The 13930-nt window shown below is 41.6% G+C and overlaps 1 protein-coding gene across 1 annotated transcript in view; it reads right to left on the bottom strand.

The window, feature by feature from the left end:
- The window catches only part of ADCYAP1 (adenylate cyclase activating polypeptide 1), a 405353-nt gene that overhangs the window by 343138 nt on the left and 48285 nt on the right, over positions 1-13930 (bottom strand). The window contains exons 1-3 of the transcript XR_005212225.1: positions 5869-6513; positions 3253-3347; positions 2410-2532 (exon numbers count right to left, since the gene is read on the bottom strand). The gene's annotated coding sequence lies outside the window, so the exon portion shown is untranslated. Of the gene's footprint in view, positions 1-2409; positions 2533-3252; positions 3348-5868 lie in introns of the transcript that reaches the window.

The following is a 13930-nucleotide window of genomic DNA, read 5'->3' as shown; positions in this document are numbered from 1 at the left end:
AATTTCCTTGCTTTATAGTGACATCGGTAGAGGTCAGATTCTCATCCCAGCTCTGGAAAAATGGATCTAAGCCAAATATTGTCTAATACCACTTATTTGAAATATCTAAAATAAGCAAATTCATAAAGACAGAAAGTAGATTAGAGGGGCTGGGGAGATGAGGATGGGGAATTATTGCTCAATGGGTACAGTTTCTGTTTGGAGTGATGAAAAAGCATTAATAGAAAGTGGTGATGGTAGCACAACATCGTAAAAGAAATTAAAATTTGCCATTTTAACCATTTTTAAAATTTATATGTATACAGTTAATATAAACGTATATGAACAATTCATTGGCACGAATTACTTCTAAAACATTATACCTATTGTCTTAAGATTTCCAGGCTGCTATGGCAAATACCACACAACAGGTTGATTTAAACAGTGGGAACGTATTGGCTTACGGTTCTGAAGCCAGGAGGATTCCAAAATCCAAGTGTCACCAAGGCAATGCTTTCTTCCCAAAGTCTGTAACATTCTTGGACCGGCTGCCCCTCTCTCTGAAGTTCCTTGGCTTTTCCATAACATGGCGCTGAACACTCCTTTCTCTTCCGGTTCCCGCTGACTTCCGGCTCTGACTCTTCCCTGTGGCTGTCTCTGACCCGGGCATCCGGTTTCTTTCTAAAGCCTCCAGTAACACAAATTAAGACCCACCCTCATTCAGTTGGGCCACACCTTAATTTAAAGTAACACCTCCAAGAGATCCTATTTATAATGGGCTCACACGCACATGAATTGGATTAAGAATTAAGACCATGTCTAAATCAGGGTACGTAATCCCACCACAATGTGTTACCACAATTTAAAAAAAAAAAAAAGAGACAAGAGTAGGTTAGCATCAAGTGAATGGGGGGGCAACAAAGGGTGAAGCAAGACTTCTCTTGGGAGTTCAGGGACATCGGAGACACTGGGCTCCTTTACTGGCCTGGAAGCCTCACTCCATTTTAAAGAGACAGTACTGAAAATAACAGATCACGTTTAAAAAAAAAAAAAATCCTCAATTTATCAGCATCTCAACAAACACCAAATCCACTTGAAACAAGAGGCTGAAGCTTTCATAATATATAATTTTCTTAATGCCAAATAATAGTGTGATTATATTCTAGCCATGTTTGAGCTAGAAACAATGCAATGAAATTTTAATGAAAAAAAACTTTATTAACATTGTCGTGGAAAAAACAATACCTTAATTCTCATGAAATTCCCACTGAAAAATGAATGTTCTATATTCGCAAAGAAACACACAGGGTGCAGACCATGGTTATTGTTTTAGGATGCAGACAATCCTTATTAATATGTTGTCTAAGAAGTCTTTTTTTTAGTTAAATATTTAGTTAAATAATACAGGGAAATGTTTGCATAAGTCAGCAACACTCAAAAATCAAAATGCAGGTACAATCCAATCTGAGATCATTGTCAAAGCCCTGTTCTTATCAGATGTTCAGAGAGATGAAAAAAAATGTCATACAAAGCCTCTATTCTTAATGAAAATCCATCTCTCCCTCATTCCTCACCACTGGCTGATCCTGACAAAAGGAAGCTTTCCCCTGAAGAAACAGGATTGAGTAGGAATGTGGAAAGAGACACATAATGTGTATTCAGCCCTCTGCCTGTTACCAACTCCTGGGATTTAACTGGCTTTGAAATATGTATAAGCTAGGGTGACTGTTGTATTATTCATCAAAGATGTATCAGACCTTTAAACTCAATTACACATAGTGGCCATGGGATGCTTTAAAATAACAATAATAATGAAATGTATAATAAAATGGGTCTTTTTTTTTAAATGTTGTTCAAGAAAAGGAAAAACAAAGAGCAGTTGTTGAAAGTTAATTTCTAGGCCTCTAAATAAAACTTCGTAGCAAGCTTTCCCAATTTCCAACACTCAGTTCTTAAATTAATAATTCAATCTGCAAGAGTCCCTTCTTCAACTGGGGCCCCTAACAAGCAGGGTCTACCTATAAAACATAAACACCCCTTTGTTCAGGAGACAAACATTGCAACAAACCTCTGAAAAAAAATCCTCCTGGCCCAAAAAGCAGAATTACACTTAAAAAAAAAGAAAAGGAGCAAAAAAAGCACCATACTATTCCTTTCCAATCCTAGCTCTTGGTGTTCACTTGTTTAAATGGAAGGAAACTTGGAAGGCATCTCACGTGACTTTCCAATTGCACAGATCATACAGATCCGATTGCACGTATGTAATTGTGATGTTCTGAGTCCCAGAGATACTGTGACTTGGCCAAGGTCACAGCCAAATAATAATTTTTGTTACTTTATTCAACAAATATTTATTGAGCGCCTAATATGTGCTAAGCATTGCACTAAGCACCAGGGATAGTAATAAATAAAAACAGAACTGGGCCCTACCTTTCTGGGGTTAAGAGGATACAAGAACCACACTCCTAATGGCCAGCCCCGGGTTTCCTCCTCTATTGATGATCCATTCCTGGTCCACACACCAGCCCCAGGCCATGATGACACATGCACCGGCTGGAGGCAAAAGGTGAGAAATACAGTGAAAAATTTCATGAAACCAAATGTACTCAACTTTAAAGGGTTCTTTATCCCAAGACTATCTTCTGATTTTATCATGTTAAAATTCCCTTCCTTTTTATGAAATGATGGTGACAAAAGTGGGTAGAGGGCTTTTTTTACATCCTCACTTAGAAAACTAACTTTACTTTTTAATATCCACAGTTTATAAAATCCAAGTCTGGGACGCTCTGCTTTGTACCACGACACCCTCTCCAGCGGGATTAGAGGATGAGGCCTATGAACCTTCCAGAAGCAAAGCTCCCAACGCGTGGTCCTTTGAAGTGGGCGGGGGTGGGCAGCTGTTCCTTCCTCCATCTGGAACTCCATCTCAAAAAAGTGGGCTGATACAGTTAATAAAGTGTGAAAGCCTGTTATGGAGACTGGAGAGTCAGGCTGCCAAGACTGCGCCAAAAAACTATTCTTTTTATTAAGTGACTTAATTTGTAATATTTGTGGAGCACTTGAAAATGGTCAAGGGTTGTGTTCCTGCCGTACTCATAGACCACAGAAACTGGATTAGGAACTGAGGGAGAGAGGAGCGTATCTGAGGAGAAAACATTTCAAGAAATCCCTAAGGGCTACACCATTAACCCAAATGCAAATGAGCAACCCTCCTGTAATTTCCTGGGTGTATTTCCTCTTGAGTAAAGGATCAAGCTCCCTGAGTAGACTCACTTCTCCCCTCCCTGGATCCAGGAACAGCAGCAGCCAGTCCTCCTTGTTCCTCCTGCCAGATGTGCCAATTTAGCTTACCCCAGTTCTGATTCCTTCTGCCAGAGGAGAAGGAAAGGTTAGAAGTGAAGAGCAGGTTAAAACATGCTTCAGTAGTGAATCATGAAGCACAGCTCTTTCACATCCTGTGTTGCCCAAAACTGTTGCTCTCCTGTCCTGAGCTCCAACAGGAAATGCTTATACCCAAAAGTTGTGTCATTATAAAATTCCTAGAATCTCTAACAACAGCAACCATTTAGCAGCCTTGTGCTACATGCTTTGCATATACCCTGTGCTTATATTCCCACAGCAATCCTTACAAATAAGTAGTATTTGTAAGTATTTGTAAGTAGGATTTGTAAGTATTTATAAGTAGCCTCAATTTCTAGGTGAAGAAATGGAGACCTAAATAAGTAACTTGCCCAAGGTCACAGAATACAGGGGTCTGAACCAATTCCAAAGCCCTGTTTTTAACCATTACCTTGTTCTGTCTTGTGTAAAAGCCCAAAAGTATAAGGAAAGAAAGGAGGTTTCCTTTCCAAATGCAAACTGAACTTTTACTATAGTGGACACCATGGTGCAATCAAGACACTAACTACAGGGATTGTTGCCTGCTGAGGGCCCACAGCTTTGTCCCTCGACAGGAAAAACCCTCTGCAAAAGTGGGGGCTGCTTCGTCCAAGAGTACACTGTCACCCTGGGATCTGCAGCATCCAATGACTGGTGGATACAAAGGCCCTGTCTTCTTGCATCCATTCAGGATGATATTGAAAAGCCATCCCAGCTTTGGAGCACACAATGGGATTGGCTGAGGCCCCTGTTGCAAGTGCATCAACATTCAACTTTTCCCTTGGCCTAGTCCTGCTTTGCTCAATTCCTTACCAGTGTTGTTGCTAAGAGCACTCCCCACAGTAAAGCACCTGCATGCAAATCCCTGCTTCAGGGTCTGCTTCCCAGGGACACACTCCTGCAACATTTCTAATATATAATTTTATACAGCATACTTGCTATTATAACAAATGCTATCCTGAAGACGTCTCTCTAAAAAGGAATTTGTTTTACCAGACAGTCTATAGTTGAAAGTTCCAAATACCCCAACCTAGCCTGCAAGACTGAAGCAGGTTATTCCGTAAGAAACCTTCAGGCCCTATTATTGATATTCAAGCTATGAAAATACTGGAGGACAACATGCTTCCTTTGATTGTAGGGGATACTGGATGAAAGGTTAGACCTTGGGTGAGAAGAGTGATTTGAGTCCAGTGGAGAGAGGCAGGATTTGGGAAAATAAAGGAAATTTTGTGGAAAAAAGACTTCAATTGGTTCTATCATTTTGATGATTATCATTTATCCTTAGCCACAGACCACTGCATCAGAAAATGGATAATGTAGAATTACACTGTCCAATAGAGTTGCCACTAGCGAGCTACATGTAGCTATTTAAATTTTAATTTTAAATGAATTAAAATTGAATAAAATTTATAATTCAGCTCCTCAGTCACACTAGCTGCATTTCAAATGCTCAACAGCCACTTGCAGCTAGTGGCTCCCATATTGGGTAGCACAGAACGTGAACATTTCCACCACTGCAAAAACTTCCATTGACTAGCTCTTGTCTGAAATGGAAGCTTTGGGGCCACATGTAGACATTAAAGATTGCTGAATATAAAATAGCACATATAAATGTGAGGAGCACACTCTTTGATGAAAATCCACATGTGCGTCATCTTCACCACTGAGTTACTGAGACCAGAGCCGCCAGCCCACTTACGAAACACTCAATCCAGAATTCATGCTCCATATAGATGGCCCACCTGCCCAAACAGACAGGCCCCAACTACATCTACTGGAGACATTGTTAACAAAAGGGAGAACGTAGTCTTCTGATATCCATGACCATGAAAGAGAGTCCACAGACTTTGGGGGAAAATAACACAGTAGACTACTGTTTTCTGGGATCCTTTACAAAAAAAGAGTTAACACAGCAGACCTGAGACTGCTGTCCTTTGAAAGGCCTGCTTACAAGGTTGGCCCTTGGTTGGAATTTGGGTTTCAGGAGGGTTCCATCCATTCCCAGAACTGATCAGAGTGGCTCACTGTGCCCAAACTGTTTGTATAAACAATTTGATTTATGCTGCCTTCCCTCTGGGAGTCTGGAATTTGAATAGGCACCAGGCAGAGGTTGTCTACGTGATCAGCCTCCAGCAAAAACCTCAGGCCCTGAGTACCTAACAAGCTTCCTTGGTCGGCAGCATTTTACATGTGTTGTCACAGCGAGTGGCTGGGGTATTTAAGCACATCCTGTGTGACTCAACAGGGAGAGAACTCTGGGAATCTTGTGCCTGGTTTCCCCCGGACCTCACCACATGCTCCTTTTCCCTTTGCTGATTTTGCTTTTTATCCTTTCACTGTAATAAATCACAGCCTTGACTGTGTCTATATGCCGAGGCCTGTGAGTCCAACTAGTGAGTCACTGAAGCTGGAAGTGGTCTTGGGGAATCCCAACACACCTACTGTCTCTCACTGATAATATACACGTAACCAAATCAGTAATTTGTTATGCAGCAAGTAAACAAGGCTTACCTCAGAAACATGTAAAACTCCAAGAGGCCATAGCTCAGGTGTTCAAGTGTTCAGGGATTTAAGTGTGGGAAACAGACAAAGATTTCTGATTTCCCCAGCTCTGAAACTTTCCTTCTTCACTCTATTGGAAGCAGAGAAGCTGAACAGACAACTATAGCAGGAACATATGTGGGTGAGAAAATCATGGAACCACTCCCATAAGTGTTTTTTGAAGCGGTTGACCAAATTTTTTTCTTTTCCAGATGATATGTCCAACTTGTTAACCCTATTGACCCAAGGGGCTTCCTCCTTTTCCCTCCTGGAAACCGTTTACAGGCATCATCAGAAGCCCATAGACTGGGCCCAATGTTAACAACTTTGATTAAATCAAAGAAGCAAAGCACCTTTTCCAAAATGGGCACACGAAGGTGGTACATGATTTGTTGCTCATTCCCTAAAGTAACAAAACATGTCTGGTTTTATCAAGTCTACTGCTCATTGGATAATTCCTAATATAAGACCTAGAGTCGAAATTAAGTGTTTTCTGCCTCCAGTGCATTCTTACAGTAATTTAAAAAGCTGGCTCTGAGCGTTAACACCTTTTTCGCTTCTGAAGATCATAAAGTATTCTTCCTATTTTACCAATTTATCCCCACTGCAAGTCTATCCTTATCCTTGAATTAAAGATGGGAACTAAACCCCAGGACAATAGTTAGACTTATCCAGAGCTGGAGGAATACCCGAGATCGCAGCTTCCAAAGTTTCAGAGCACACCATGGTTATTCTCCTCCCCCTGTCCTCCCACACCCTTCCCCTAACACAAGGGCTCTTATCCCTTTCCTCTGTTAAGGGATAATGATGATTAAAGAAGGGAAACTGTTTTTGAATAGGATTTCATATTATATGAGATGTAGTCTAGTCTGTTTTGTTACAGGGAAAATTGTCCTTCTCCCCAGTCCAATGCAGGTCCCCAACCAGATCTCTTCTTCCCTTTTCCATCTTAACCAAATGGATCTGTCCTATCTCTGCGTTAAGGCAGTAAAGAGCACTGATGGCATAAAGCACGCCAATGCACAGCTAACAAATACGCATTTCAACAGAGAGCTTGGAATACTGCTTGAATCTAATGGGACAACTCAATTTTAGGATTGCAGATACCATGCCAGGCTTGGGGAGTTGCATCAAGACCAGTGGGTCTTCAGAGGAATTCATCATATTAGGGGCATCCTGAGCAATAACGAGTTGCATATACTATGTAGCATATGATATAAATTAGCAATCATCTGTTATTACAAACTATTTCCAATGAACTTTTAGGTTTAAATAAAAATAAATTGACCTTAAACTGTATACTGGAGCTTCAGACTAAATAGGGAAATCCAATTCGTGCTTTAAAAGTAGTATAATTGATTGTGGTGATGAATGTACAACTATGTGATGATACTAAAGCCATTGATTGTATACTTTGGATGGACTGTACGGTATATGAATGTATCTCAATAAAATTGCATTTAAAAAGGAAAAAAAAAGTAGAAATTGTAGACTCTCCTTTGAAGTTTTTAAAAAATGGAATAACATTTCATCAATATAAAGGTTTAGGTAGAGATATTGCCAACCATCCATTCCTGGCCCAGAAACTCTAAGATGTACACTTGATTCTTACCTTGAGAACAGCCAGGACAACAAAGATCAATCTAGGTACAGAGAAGAGGATCAGATACAAAGGTGATGGTAGAATCACCAACTCTATAATTTGTACATGTCCACAAGGCTGAGGTTGGTTTTCCCTCACCTCTTTTTTTTTTTTTTTTTTAATCCTGATACAAATTGCGAAAACTACTTAACAATTGAGCCGTGAATATGAAAAGCGTAGGTGATAGCTACAGATACTTCAGGAAGCAGGCCTGGGCTAGACATTGGGAGACCTGGAATCTAATCACGTCTGTACTATTGACTAGTCTTGTAAATTTGGGCAAATCAATTCACCTCTTTGGCCCTCACTTCCCTTTTCTAGTAAATGAGTGGGGTAAATTGCAGAAGCTCTAGGGTCTCTATCAGCTTGAAAATTCAATGATTCAGAACAAACCACTGCTACATGCAACAACATGGCTGAATCTCAAAATATAATGCTGAGGAAAGGGGAAAGGGCACAAAAGAGCATATTCTGTGTGATTCTGTTTGTATAAAGTTCAAAAATACACCAAATAATCTATGATGATAGAGCTACATTTGCAAGAAGGTAGTGAGGTGGGGGGGTCTTTGGGGATGCCAGTAATATTCTGTTTCTTCATCTTGGTTAGAGCTAAATGGATTCACTTGGTGACAATTCCCTGAATTGCACACATATGATTTGCACACTTTTCTGTACGTATGCTATGCTTCATTAAAAAGTTAGGATCTTTTTTTTAACTTCAATGATCCAAGTCCGTGTTTCGGATGGCTCTCTGAAGTTCTCAAATTCATGAAGTCACTGCAACGCTCCCTTCTCTCCTGCACTGCATGAGCCTGGGGAAAGAGAGAAAAGGTAGGGGAGTGGACGAACACTTGTCAAGCACTTACCATGTGCCAAGTACTGTGCTAGGTATTTCACACACCGTATCTGTATTCTTGCATCGCTGCCAGATAGCAATTACCATCCTATTTCCAGAAGAGGAATGAGGAAGCTGAGCTCAGAGAGTGTCGGCAATATGCCCAAGCTCCAGCAACAAGTGGGCAATGGAGCTGTGCCCTGAACCTACGTCTTGCTGCAAATCGCTGCAATTTGGGGCTTATAAAAAACCTCTAGTCCTGAGGTCCTATACACAAAAACAGTTCCAGAAAGCTAGAAAATTACTCTCCCAAAGTTCAAAACCCTCTGCAAGGTTAAATAACCATTTGCATCAGTTCCTGGAAGCTATTCACTTCATGGGAGATGAGTAGAGGCACTCGGCCCATCATGTGAAATGTGTTCAAAACTAAAATCTTCTGTTACGAACAATTCCCTCTCTAAGAATTAAAATAACCCTCAAAATCTGAGAAATCCTCTTCAACCATACAAGTGCAGTAGCCACTTACCTTAAACACACACAGGACCCACACACACTGACCTTGCTCATCCCAGGAACCTTACTGAAATGGCAAAGATTTTGCAAACCTCATTAATTCTTGGGTTAGGCATTTCTTTGCCCGTTGTCAAAAATGTAGGAGAGTGATACTGGCTTCCCCGGTGAACAAATACATTTCTATTCTTATTAAAAATAATAATGAAAAGTACAACCTGGCATAGGAAGACTGTGACCACAAATAAAAAGTTCAAGCGATAATCCAGGTACTTAGACCACACACAAACCGAAAATGAACAAAAAGACTTGACTTTCAGGGAAAGCTGTGACAGGCCTAAGTTCTTTACACTAATTACAATGATGCCACAGTGATCCAGTTCCCACTCTCGTTGCCATGACTCAGATGATGGGGAGGAAAAGTCAGCAGAGTGGAAGGACAAGAAGAGTCCAAGGCCCAGTATGGCCCTGTCAGCCGAGTGGCTTTGCGTTCAGCCATGAGATCTTTTTGTTGCTTACTCTGTTCTTTATAGAAAGAGACCACTGCAACCTACATTCAGAAAAAGTTAAAAAAAAAAAAAGTACCCAGCTGTCTGACTGCTTCTGACAGTTCTACTGAATTCACATGCTTCCCCTATGAAGAAAAGAAATTATGAAGTGATTTTAAGCAAAATAACTGGGGGAAAAAATTAGCACTAGTCTCCCTCCCTTTTTCCTGTCCTCTTTCACTTAATCTCACTTCAGTTGTCCTTTCCCCTCCCAGAAGCCTGAGCTCAGAACCCTCCCAAGTCTGATTCCATCTCACCAAGTGGCCCAACGTCCTTCCCATCCTTCCACCAGCAATCCAGCTCTCAGTGTGGCTGGCTCCATGAGAGATCAGAAAGAAAGCAAAGGGTTAAAAGCATTCATTCTAAGATAAGTTTACCAGGGTAGCTATATTTTAAAAGTAGAACTTCTTTGTGCAGTTAAATTCTTAATATATGAAAATGGATTTCTGCCTGTGTGCCCAAGGAAATTAAAGATCCTAGTAGTTGGGTGGGGTGGATATTACTATCATTTCTTAAAGAAGGTGACTATTGTCCATTGTGCCACATCTGTGGCTGTTGACCTCATAGCACCCAGGAAGTGCTTTTATGATGACAACTCCTTGGTCAGGGGTGGTTTTATCTTCATGCTTTTTCCTCCTGTGTTTAGATTGACAAGATTTCAATACGTTATAGGCATATATTTACACAGGTAGTATTTTCTGATGTTCAAATAAACAGTGAAAGAATCCTAATTTAGCTAGAACTCTAAAAGGAGGTCACTTATTCTCAGTCTCCCCGCTCCACATACTCACTCTTTTTAAGGTTGCAATTTTTTTCTTCCAATTCTACTATTTCATATATACACATACAACCACAAGGCAGGAACTAGATTTTTGGTTATTAGAACCTTGGTGCCCTGGTGCCACTGTTAATAGAGCCTCAACCTGATGGCCAAATCTCTTTACAGTGGTGGGATTACAATACCCAACAAACTCTTATTAAGCATCTACTAAGGGTCAAGTATTGAGATCCACCCTCAGAGATACTGCCGTGTCCCAGTTCCTTCATCTCTGGATTCACCTAAATGCCTTTGACCAGGTCACTATTATACACCCCTCCTTGGACCCTGGCACCCCACAGTCTGGTCGGGAAACAAGCAGGGGAGTCATCCCAGGTCTACATGTTTAGATCATGAGCCAGTGAGACATGAGGTAAGTGAAGATGGGCAGGGTTTGAGATTTGTTGTAAAGGCCCCAAGAATACTTCTAAATTCCATAATTGGCATATTCTTAAGCAAGTAGAAATCAAGCGGTGTTGCAGGAGAACAAGAGTATGCGATGAATCAAGAAATATTTTCCAGCCAGATATTCACCCCATCCTCTCCAGCAAACTCCTAGACTTTTCCCTCTCTGAGCCTGAATCTCCAATTTAATGCCTTATGTCAACTGTTTATAAAATGAAGGTCCAGTCATTCTTCATTTGATTATTAATAGTATCTAAAGTGCCTAGCATGGATCTGGCAAGTAGTAGGCACTCAATAAATAACTGTTGCCTGAATGAATGAAGAGGTGAAATCTGTGAGGCATATTTTAGACAGCAAAAATACAAATGGTGTTTTTAGCTAATTCAGCAACATATGGTATTGATTCTGAATGTATTTTATTGCACTATAAGCAAACACTGAGATGCTGATACTATAAAGGTAATTCTGCTACCAGAATGTAATTATAGTAATGCTTTACTAGACTTATTTGTGAAATACAGACTACTAATATGCTTTAATCAGCCCTTCATTAAGTGTGTGCAGGAACTTAAAATGTTTGTTACCAGATTTCTCTTTCCTCACTAGCAATAGGGAAGTATCACAGGCCCAGGCAAGATGGGACTTTGGCCTGGGTTTCCACTCTGGCCCTTCTCCAGCTGAGTCCCTCCCCATGGGTTGTGGAATCTGCAGGGCCAAAGGAACTTGCAACCCTAGAGTCCAAGCGCCCTCTTCTAGGCCAGGCTCCGAGTATTCAGAACCCTGGGGTTCCCAGGTCAAAAGACCCCCAAGTCCACTCCTGGGGCCTGTGCAACACCACTTCTCAGGGCCCATCCTCCAGACGTGGGTACCTCTGCTAAGTGCTCACCCCAGGCCTGAGGGCATGGAAGTAGGCAGCGCTCAGACGTGGAGGGAGGGGACATCAGGACCGCAGAAGGAGGGACAGGCCTGGGCCCAAGAGCCTAGAGTAGCTCTTCCCCAGTCACCTACTCCAGTGCAAAACACCAAGGAGTCCTAGAACTCCAAATCCAAAGCTGCCTTACAGGTTGTCATGAGGGAAAGTGATGACGAGTTACAGTTTGGTAGCCTGATGTCCAACTTTTAACATTTAGATACAGGGCTTTTAGGACTCCATTTATATACTTGTCCCGGCTTTGCAAATGTAAGGAGTGTTTTCTTCAAGTTCTTCTCTTGAACTTGAAATACCCAAATCTAATATGCTTAAAAAGTATCACAAGTGAGAACCTGCCCACTTTCATTCTTTGAGACTTCTTATGTTCTCAAACTTTACCAGCAGAGATGTTTGTCCAGATGAGTAGGTTTTCTTAAGAGGCAGTCTATGAACATCAGCAAAGTTTATCTCTAGTGATGGTGACATTAACAAATAATAACAAATAAAGTTTATAGAGCATTTAGCATGTGGCAGGTACAGCACTGAGTATCTGCATGCATTATTCCATCCAATTCTCACAACTCTAAGGCAGTAACTGATATTATTTTATTTTATAGATGAGAAAACTGAGGCTTAGAGCAGTTCAGTTATTTTCCCAAGTTTCACAGCTAGATAGGAGAACATCCTGGATGCTAGCTGAGCTTCGCAGACTGCAGAGCACCTGATCTCAGAAGACTGCAGAGCTCTACACTGTCTCCTCTCTTTCATAAGTTCCTCTTATCCTCACCTTTGCCCCATCCCACCCAGGCTCCAGGCCTCAGGCCCCCAGCTTCAGGTCTCTAATGGCAATTGCTCATTCTGTTGGCTATCGAGATTACTTTGGGGGACTGATGCCTTTGAACACAAACAGAGAAACAGGAAGGTATTCTGGAGTTAGGGGGACAGCTTGAATCAGGGAGCCAATGCCCTGTGATGAGGAGAGAGAGTTGGTGCTTAGGAATGGATATTCCAGTGGGAGTAGTGCCAAGCTGGAGCGTCACACAAGTAAGCTAGACATCAATGACAAGAGTATGCTGTGTGGACACTGTGGAGCAAGGTGTTGCATGGTGTGCTGTGGGAACACAAGCTCAGGCACAACAGAGGTTTTTAGCAAGTGATCACTTTATTGCTTACACAACACAAAGAGCCCAAATGAACAGGGGAAGAGATCCCACTGTGGTGAGTGCCCTGGGAGGCCTACTGTTCGGATCAGGGTTGATGGACGGCAGCTCTGCACACCTCTCTATGTGTCAGAGATGAGGGACTCCTGCACTTCCCGGGTGATGGGCTCTTATACAGTCCAGGCAGGCAGGGCTCAGCCAACAAGCCATCTCTGTGCCCTGGCAAGCAGCTGGGCTGATTAAGATTTAAGGGCTCTTCTGTGGTCTCTTTCAAAATAGAAACATACCAAACATCTGCATGCAAACAAGCAAGAGGGGAGAAGGAGAGGGAAAGGCAAGGACTGGGAGATGTCTGCTAGACTTCACCAACAGATTGTTGTTGGGTAAGTTTGGTGGATCTTGAAAAGGAGGGGACGGTAAAGAAGAGAACTGAGAAGACATGCAGTGTTGGTGTTGAAGGTGGGAAGGAACTGAAGGAGAGCCTGCTGGCATAGGAAGAACTGTTTTGGTCAGACTGAATAAGTAAGTAAAAATTCACTCTTCTTCATTAAACTCCAAACCAAATCCAATTGTTTTTCTGTTTTTTATTTTTTTAAAATAGAACCTCACCTATGTATTTTTGAAACACAGAGACCAAGGGAAAATTAGAAATGTACATTTTCCCCAAAAATGATGTGTATTTTAGTTAGAATCACTGAGCCCAAGAGAGTGGCAAAATGTTCCCAGAAGCATATCCCTGGATGCAATAGTTTAGAAAGAGCAAAGAGAAAAGATGAGAGCTTCTTTTTCTTCATCTCCTTTTCTCTCTTGTCTTTAATCCTCAAATGCAGTGACTGAATATGCTTACTTCTGGGGGACAGATTGAGACACCATCATGACATCTGCTCTCCATAGAGAGAGAGGAATGAAAATGCTATTTCATTTTAAGTCCACATTCCAATTCAGCCTCACCCTTCTTGTACAAAAGTGTCTAGGCCACTCAAAAACTCTTGCTTGTTCTTGTTTCTGTTACCATGACAACAGGCACCTGCTCTGAATGGACAGGAAGGGCAGAGAAACAAAGATGTTTCAACCTGCTTGAGAAATACTTCCTCATTGACAGCACAATGCTTCCAGGATTACTGGCTCCCGAACATATTAAGTGGTTAATGGGAGTGTCTTCAGGAACCTGCTGTGGCTAGGGGACAGCACATTCAATCCACCTG

This window comes from Choloepus didactylus, chromosome 16 (genome assembly GCF_015220235.1).
Source record: "Choloepus didactylus isolate mChoDid1 chromosome 16, mChoDid1.pri, whole genome shotgun sequence".
Classification (NCBI taxonomy): domain Eukaryota; kingdom Metazoa; phylum Chordata; class Mammalia; order Pilosa; family Megalonychidae; genus Choloepus; species Choloepus didactylus.
This window is presented reverse-complemented; position numbering and strand designations above follow the sequence as displayed.